The sequence below is a fragment of the Poecilia formosa genome, unplaced genomic scaffold, assembly GCF_000485575.1.
Source record: "Poecilia formosa unplaced genomic scaffold, Poecilia_formosa-5.1.2 Scaffold132, whole genome shotgun sequence".
Lineage (NCBI taxonomy): Eukaryota > Metazoa > Chordata > Actinopteri > Cyprinodontiformes > Poeciliidae > Poecilia > Poecilia formosa.
In genome coordinates this window covers 1,320,583-1,329,921 of record NW_006800071.1, presented here as the reverse complement: position 1 = coordinate 1,329,921, position 9,339 = coordinate 1,320,583, and positions in this window count along the sequence as shown.

Sequence of the window (9,339 nt, the reverse complement as noted above, 5' to 3'; positions counted from 1 at the left end):
AGTAACTTGGTGAACAAACTGCCAGACTTATACTCATGCCTAATTTAACATTACAGTCCATAAACTAAGCCTGGGATCAAAAAAAAAATGTGGAAGATGTTAGGAGCAGAGACAAATGGTTCCACTGAGACTTGAACTCAGATCGCTGGATTCAGAGTCCAGAGTGCTAACCATTAGAGGGAACAATAATAGTAACATCAATTTGTGTATGGTGCCTGCAGCTGTGATGCATATATCTAAACCCAAATACAAGTATAATCTGCCCTTTAAGCTTATGGCTATTACAAACTCCAAGCAGAAAAGCTTGGAATGCTTTTCTGTATGTAATGGCAGTATGGATATTGATTAAAGTGAAGCAGAAAACTTTGTTGTGGTTAATAGGAGTGTGGTGAGCTAAGTGTAACTGATGGGAACAACACTAATGTCTATTTTGCTATCAGAATAATGTAATCATAACAATTACTTAATCCAAATTTATTTCCAGAATGCACACATTAACATGAATAATCAGTGTAAAAATAATTAAAGGTGCCAGATTATGAGCTCAATATTCCCTGTACGTACTAGAGCATAGAAAACCCCTAAGTACTCTATTGCTGTTTTGACAATAATTAAGAAAGCAAGTAGCAACCATCATTGTTGTCAATCAGTTTTGGAAAATTGTGATGCCATTTTCAAATAAACTGAAGTTCGTCATAGTACAGTGAGCAGTTTTACAGACAACAAGAACATTTAGTTTTCTTGCAAGATAAAGTATTTATTGAGTTGAATTTTCCATGTTAGACTCTATAAACCTCAGTTAGTATGTTAAATTTAAAAGTTTGCTTTTTTTAAACTCGAAGAGTTACCTGTTTTACTCAAATATGAGCATTACAGCACAACTTACTCTTGCAAAGTTGCAAACATTGTGACAAGACTTCCAAAACAATGTTCGTTAGAGACACAGAAACAGAGATTTTCACCACAACACTACTTTTTTGTTGTTGTTGAAAAACAAACACAGTACATAATATGCTCTAATGCTTCATAACAACAGCCAAGTATAATTATTGGACTGAAGATTTTCTCATAATTTAGTTTCTATGCTCCTCTGCTCTGGAACAAACAGTTTTGTTTACTGCAACTTTTTTATCAAACAATATGAATAATTAACTGTCTGATGCATTTTCTTTTTTACGGCTTTGTTATTTGTGCTTTTATGCTTTTATGCTTTATCTGCTTTCAATCCTTTTTGCTTAATGTCCTGTAAAACCTCTTGGATTGCCTTATGTATAATTTGTTCTGTATAAATAAACTTGTCTTGCCTTTATATTCTGCCATAGAACCTGAATACTTTACAGTCAGTGAGTCAAATATGAAATCATAGAAGACTGGAACAAACTGGGTTATTGACTCCAAATGCAAAAGTAAATCTACAAGAAAATTACTGAGGTGCCATAAAATGTTATAAATAAAACGTTATGTAGAACTCTTCAGAAAAGTCCTAACATATATTACCGCCTTGGAAAAACATTAAGAACACTGTTGCTGCAGGTACAGTGATGAGGAAAATGAGTAACCATTTACTGCAAATGAAATGTCTTGGTTTACTGATTATTATGCTTATGCTTTTGAAAATCTGGTAGATTCAGATTTTTAAAAGTAGGATTTTTGGCAGTTTTGTGGTCCAGAACATTCAGGTCTGTGGTAACAAACAGATGTCTGGAAAACTGGATAAACTGAAGTACAGCGGATCCCAGCCTATTCTCGGTCCAGTAGTCACAGATTCACGCATTTGTGTGTCTTTCTGTGAAAATGCCACTAGGGAATATGAAATAACAGGGCATAATAAAACTTGACACACTATTGGCTGATGCTTGCAAAGAAGCCAGTTCATTAGCACAGTTAATTTTTGATGCAGATCGGCTGTACTCTCAAGAGAAGACAAGAGGAAGACTGACGATATTAAATTCTGCAGTAGTGCCAAGACGCTTTCTGCTGTGTGCCTTAATGCTTATTGAGGTATATTTGGTGTTTAAACTATTAAAATATGCAGTTATAAGCATTTTTACATAGGGGCTCTGAGCTATTTAAGTATTTTAGCTATTTACGGACTGTTGTCGTCCCTAACCTCCACGAATACCAGGAGTCCACTTTAATGCCTGAAAGAAATAAAAAGGCAAACATTTCTCCAAAATTATGTAAGAGTGTGATGGAGCCTGATAGAAAATGACAAGTTCAAGTTATTGATGCTTAAGGAGTTCAAAAAATGACATAATCAAGTGACGTAGTTATCGTTTCCAGTGACTACACCAGCATGCATGGAAACTTTTCTTTTTGAATTAAATCTGCCATGACGGCATGTTCTGTTGATGACAAACTAAATGACCCACAGTGTTGTACTATGTTTGGTTTTACTTACTCTTTACTGACTTGCATCACGGATCAGAGTCCGCCTCAAACCGGACCGGGACCGAGGCCTTTAGGCGGATCAGAGTCCGCCTCAAACCAGACCGGGACCGGGGATTTTAGACGGATCAGAGTCCGCCTCAAACTGGACCGGGACCGAGGCTTTTACAATAATAACTGATTTTAGTAACTTGTTCAAAGGGGAACTGATGACAAGAAGCTACATTAATTAAGTAGCAGGGTTTATGGTATGATAAATAGCAGGAATAAAAAACACAGATTATTGTATTTCAAACTTCATAAAACTCATAATGTTCCCAAAGTCTTTCTGAATTTCACCCCCAGGTATGTAATATGATCTTTCGTCTTCATTTTATTGCTTCTTAATCAAGAGGTCATAGCTGTTTCGCTGCATCATCTGATGCAAACTCCTAATTTTTACTCCTTCAGCAGATCGGGGAGCAACTGCTTGATTTGTGTTGTTCTCCCTTGAGTGTAGGAGTTGGAGACAGAGAGAGGGGCAGTCAAAGGTTAGCAGGGGAGAAGATCGACACCATCTGGCTCTGATTATGTCTCTGAAAAGAGAGATTTCATCCTCAGTGTTGCCTGAATGTCTGAACGTTTTGTTTCTTCTGAAACGTCATACTCAATAGTTTTAATATTTACTATAAACATGCACAGAAAGCCTCTTCACTACGTCCTTCTCATTACGCTGTTTCTACAAAATCCATTGGTTTAATGATCGGATTGATGAAAACCAACAAAATCTTAAATGTTACGGAGTGATGGGCTCACATCCAAAAGAACCAATCACACTGATTAGCTGTGATTGCTGTGATTCATGAGCACATATGCATAGGTAAACCGACTAAAATCAATTAGCCTGAAGCGTAAAACTGACCTTTGACTTTCATAATGGGAACCTTAAACGGCCCTCAGGGTCAAAGGACACTCGGAGGCCCACCTGTGAAGACAATTAAAAACAGGAAGCTTGTTTTAACTGGGACACAAGAGCCAAAATCTCACTGTAACACGTCTAACAGGCAGCTTTGAGATGTTTGGAACATGTTGTTATTTTTATACATGTTCCTCTTTTGATTCATTTAACAGATACACATTGAGGGGTGCTTAAATGGACGAATAAAAAGCTTTTGCCAGGACCTATAGGAAGTGTTCAGGAAAGTGATTTATCCCATTCTGTATTCCTCAATGGTTTGCTACTTGTATCTAAATTAGACATTTCTCCCTTATTTTAAAGTATGTCAGACGGTTGTTGCCTTTATTATTGTGGAAAATGGAAAAATATATTTTTTATATTTGATTTCTATCACATTGAACCCTAAAAAGGTTCATTAGACTCAGGATCTCCCCAGTTAGGATGAACCTGTTTGCCAGGTAAACCTGTCTAATCTTCATTGTATTCTTACAACAAATTAGATGTAAATGCTTCAATGTGGGTTTTTTTTCTTCACTGTAGTTTGTGTTTTTTATTCTGCAAAACATCTTGGGTTAGCCATTTATAAATATTATTACAGAAAGCTTTATTACTGATTTTTATCTTTTTAGATCAGAACTCGTGCAGTTATTCCCATCAAGCGGTGGTTGATCATCAAAGCATGGGAAATTGGCGTCGCCTGGGTTGAGCTACTGAGACACAGAATGTTTGGAGATTTGGGTAATTAAGAGCAGAAGTTGCATTTACATGATACAACATTTATTTTGCTGGGTGGGCTTCTCTGAGGGGTTTGTTGAAGTCTGTTGATTAGAAAAACATCTGAGAAAACAAACACCACCATGAGAACATTATACGTGAAAAGCATTACATTTAAATTTAGTTGCTAGAAATGTAAAAGTATTAAACTGGATTGTTTTTAAAGCAGCTGGATATATTAGACCAGATATCTTCTCAAAATACAATTTCCTACAATGTTTTAAACCATGAATCTCTGAAAATAGTTTTTTGTATATTTGTAATCAATGAATAAATATTTAAAACAGGTCTTAGAACTGCTAAATGGCAAGTATTTCAGAAAACAAGAGATTTACAAAGGGTTAACAACTCCTACACCCAAAACAGTGTTCCAGAAAATAATGAGTGGACATCACCATCTTCGTCAGCTTCATTTCCTGAGCTTGTTTACACTGAACGTTCCAGCTGAAGTCACGGCTGCTGTGATTATCAGAAATGTTAGAGTTTAAAAAATGTCAGATAACAGTTTAAAGTTCATATGTGATGGTGCCAAGACAAGCCAAGAGCGAAGCGGATTGTTTCACTGGTTCCACAGCTAAAGTTCGTTTAGCATATGCACAGAGATGTGTATACACCGCTGCCAAAACTGTGGTAAACTTAGAGCGAGACAAGCACAAGCGATATGTGTTTGGATTAAAAAGGCCGAAACCCGTTTTCTTAGATGAGTACGTTCATACTGCTGCATATTTCTACGGGTAGATTTCTGTCTATTCATCAAATCAACAAATTAAATACTGTAATCTGATTCAGAATACAAACTGAACTGACCTGTAAGCAGTCTGTGGCTGTACAGGCTCATGTGTTATCTGCTGCAATGTGAATGCTGTCCATTTTATACAGGAGTGGAAGTTAGTATTTGCACATGGGGTGTAAATACAACTCCAAGTGAAGCTGTCTGAGTGTCCGTCTGTCACAAATTGTGTGTTTCTGTGTTGCACATCTGTGATTCACAGCAGCTGGATGAACAAAGTGGGCCTGTCCAATCAGGGGGGTTGTAGACTCCAGATGTGAAAATAATGTTTTTTTTCTACCGTGCAGAGAAAGAATTTAGAAGCAGTTTTTGGTGAAGCTTCTGATTGTATAATCACAACACATGTTTTGGTGAAGTAAATAAAAATAAAAAGCTCATCGACAATGATGATGATGATGATGATGATGATGATGATAGATGGCTCATGCTGACTTTAAAGTAATGCCCTTATAGTGAGATTTTAGAAACCTCTAGCTATTTCTGATACAAGCAAACTAACCAACAAAAAGAAAACCTTTAAGCTGTAGAGTATGGTTTGCATTGCATGTGTTTATCTGGTCATTCATAGTGAAAACCTGGAAATCATCATGTTTAGAAAGTCCAAAAATGGATTGAAATTTTTACTTTTCTGTCCAAAGACATTTTAGTACTGCTTCAATAAATATAAATCTATTTTAAAGTATTACTGAATCATTTAGTGTGTGCTGGTTGGAGGTACAGCTGTACTACTTAAAGCAGCAGGTGCACAGAAGAAGGCTATTTGAGAATTGAAACCTGCAATTTGTAGAAGCAGTGTTTTTGTTTGTGAGACTCTAATGATGAAAGTGACATCAAAACTGGTTTAAAAATTCATCTGTTTTTTATTTGCTTCTAACATCAGAGCCCCATAGACAAATACTCTGAAACCATGTGACGAGTCTTTAGGTAATAAGGTCAGCTGCGATTCTTTCTGCATGGAGTTTGCATATTCTCCCTGTGTAAATGTTTGTTCTCTCAGGATACTCCGGGTTCCTCCAAAGCCACAGTTCATATGTATTTACCATGCAATGCATCCATTGCTTATTGTGAAAACTACTTATATTCATTTGTTGAGCAATTGTTTCCAAAGTAATCTGTGGAACCTGAAGCTTAAAAGTGAAATATTAGAAAATGTTCAAAAACAAATTGTCTGACTGACGTGAAAGATAGGATTCTCATAATCTACCCCTTTCATGCGCTTCTCAAAGCAAAGACTCTGTTTCTCATAACTGCTCTGAATCTCATAAAACTCTAATGTTACATAGTCCAGCTAAAGGAAATGTGATTATATCTGTTGAAGAAGAAAAATCTATACGTTGACTCCAGTCACAGACAAAACACAGACGTAAAGAACAAAATATGCTAAAAGAGATCAATGCAAGGGAAACTTCACTCATCACTGCCGTTATAAACCGTGATGTCATTTCTTTATCAATCAAATATGACTGTTTATCTGAGGGAGATGCGCTGAAGCCAGGAGATTTGTGGAGCTGCTGCGTGAGAGGCTTCCTGTGGTTAGGGACCCTCAGTGGAGAGCGGATTATCTGTTTAGAAGTCTTGGATCACAGTACAGCCTACAGCCGTATTCCTCCACCTGCCTCAGCAGCCGGGATAATGACCCGAGTCTGCAAGGTCTCGGCTCAAACAGGCTGCAGCTATCGATACGTCTGACCTGAGGATGGACTTGATTAGTACCAGCAGGAGGTCCACTTTCAGCCATGTCTGAAACTCAAGACAGTTATTGTCCAAATTGGTTAGAACTATAACATTTAACAGTGTTTCAGTTTATACAAAAGTTTCATGTAAAAATCCAACATACCTTTGGATTAGGGTCAATATCAGTGTAAATTCTGCACTTGTAAAAAACATACTAAACAAATACTGAGAACACCCAAAATGTAGCAAAACCTGGATATTCACAAATATTGGGGACCACAACAGCTGAAATCCACAAATACTTCAGATCCCCTCTAAAAACGCCTATAGCTGCCTATTTTAATAGTTCACACGCCAAATATGCCTGGATACTTATTAATGGGCATAGTGGAAGCTTTCTAAGCATCATGGCAGAAGCTAAAATCCACGGTTTTCCTTTTCTCTGTTCTTCAAGGAACACCCAATCAGTGTCAAAGAAAATGAATGCTGCTCCAGGATTGGTTCATTTGCAAACACCAGCTAATAACATCTCAGGTGCCTAGATACCTAAAATTGCACTCGGGTATCTCAGCTTTCTAAGTTTCATTTTCTTTAGCTATTATTCTAAAGAAATCTGCAAATAGACATTTTTTTTCATAAATAATTCTAAGAAAAATCCATGAATACTTGTTTTTATTAAACATAATATGTCTACAAAGATGTCTTTTCTTCCTGAGGAAAGACACCCAACCCTCTAATACATTTCAAATAACTTTTGAGAGACTTGTAGACATCTACCAGTCTCTGTCATTTGTCTGCAAAAAGTTGTGAAAAGCGTCTAGATGTTCGAGGTGTTTCCTGGATGTTCACCTTGTTTTACGTCACCTCACACCATCTCAGTGAGTTTAAGATCAAGGCATTGTCTCTGCCAAGGATTGTATGCGTCTTACTTCTCATCCAGTCCTTGGTAGACTTACTGGTAAGTTTTGAGTCACTGTCATGTCCAGTTCTTCCTCAGCTCTGTCATGGTAGATGAAAACAACTGACTCTTCCAGCTCTGTGCTTCACAGTTGACATGATGTTCTTTTCCTGGAAAGCTGTGTTTGGTTTGTATGAAGTAAGTCCTTTGTTCTGGTGTCTAAATAATTCAATTTGAGACTTAGAAGTCCTGTTCTTTGGTAGCATTTTTTTTATTTTTTTTTTTTATTTTAGCTAGCAAAGTTTCCTCCTTGCACACCTCCCGCAAGAGAGTTGTGAAATCTTTTTCAGAAAGAGCAGGCATTCATTTTCGTATTAAAGTAGCAAGAGCTTGCTGTAGGTCTTGTCATGATGAGATTTTGGGTTTTTGGAGACGTTTGTTGGCATCTTTCTTTTTTTCAGTGCCTGTTGGTAGTTTTATTTTTTTTTAAACAGACACAACTTGTCCACTGTTGTCCATCCAGTGGAATGGATTATTTCAAGTTTTAGAGTCATCTTTAAGACCCTTGCTGCTACAATCCTCTTTCTGGTTGAGCTGCAAACTAACACTACAGATCATTGTGAACACCCCACCCCAATCGTGAAACGTTGTGGTGGAAGAAGGGTTGCTTTTCTTCAGTAGAAACATCCAACAAGAAAATCTGTTAAAGCTGGAAAATACTTGAGACTGGGTTGGAAAACAACCCTAAACATGCAAGCAGCGTGACAATGTTTAGATCAATGTTAAGTGTTAAAATGACCCAGTCAAAGGACAGACTCAAACCCAACTGAGAATCTGTGGTAGTTGATAAAAAGCTCTCTTCATCCAAATCAACTGAGACTTAATTATTTTACAAATAAGCAAAATGTTTTTCTGGAAGTGAAAAGCCAGCAGGCATGTTTGGCCTGAAAAGTGGTTGTACAAAGTGTAGACTAAATGGAGGCTCAATACTTATGAATGCAACATTTATTTTTTTTGTGAACTGTGCAGCATATGCCCCCTTTTCTTCAAATTATGCAGAACTCGTTATTGTTCTGCCTCATAAAATCCCAGCAAAAATACATCAATACTTGTGATTGACAAAATGTAAAAAAGATCAAGTGATATAAGTCATTTTTTACCATCCATTCTATCCTATTGCAAAGTAAATCTACTCCATTCTGCCTTCAGTATCAGGATCTTGGCTTGTTAGAAAACATTTGTGCTGGTTTTGTCAAAAGCAAAGCATTTTTTTTTCTTCCAAAGGCTCAATTCCCATCAGGAAGAGATGGAGTCTCATGAAATATGTCCAAGAAAAACAGGCACCTCTGTGACTTGCAGGGACAGTCAGTGTGGGCTTTTAAATCCTCAGGGGATGTCTCCCAGCCCAAGCATGGGCTGATTTAATTACATTAGCAAAACACTGGCTGCTGTGTACATCAGCAGCCATGGTATGCTTTCTATCCTTAGTTTGGCTGTGTGTGTGAAATAAGTGAACCTGTTTCTATTCATCTTCTTCATGTGTCTTCTAATTTTCAAATAGTCCACTTGCACTCGCACACATGAATAAGAGGTGTGACATAAATGCTGTATAAAGATGATTAATCTGTGTGAGTGTGTACAGCAGCTTGGTCTGCCGTGTGTAATTACAGAACAGACATTCATAAGAGGCTCAGGAGTCAAAGCTGAAAGACATGGGTCATTGTGAACATCTCACAATAACTTACTGCTTCATCTTCTTTTATGATTTTGTTCTTACCAAAGAAGAAAGGTAATGTAAAATGGACTAAAATAAAGGTATGATTTAAGAAAAGTAAATGTTATATGATAAGAAATAGAATCTCAAGTTTCAGTTTACAC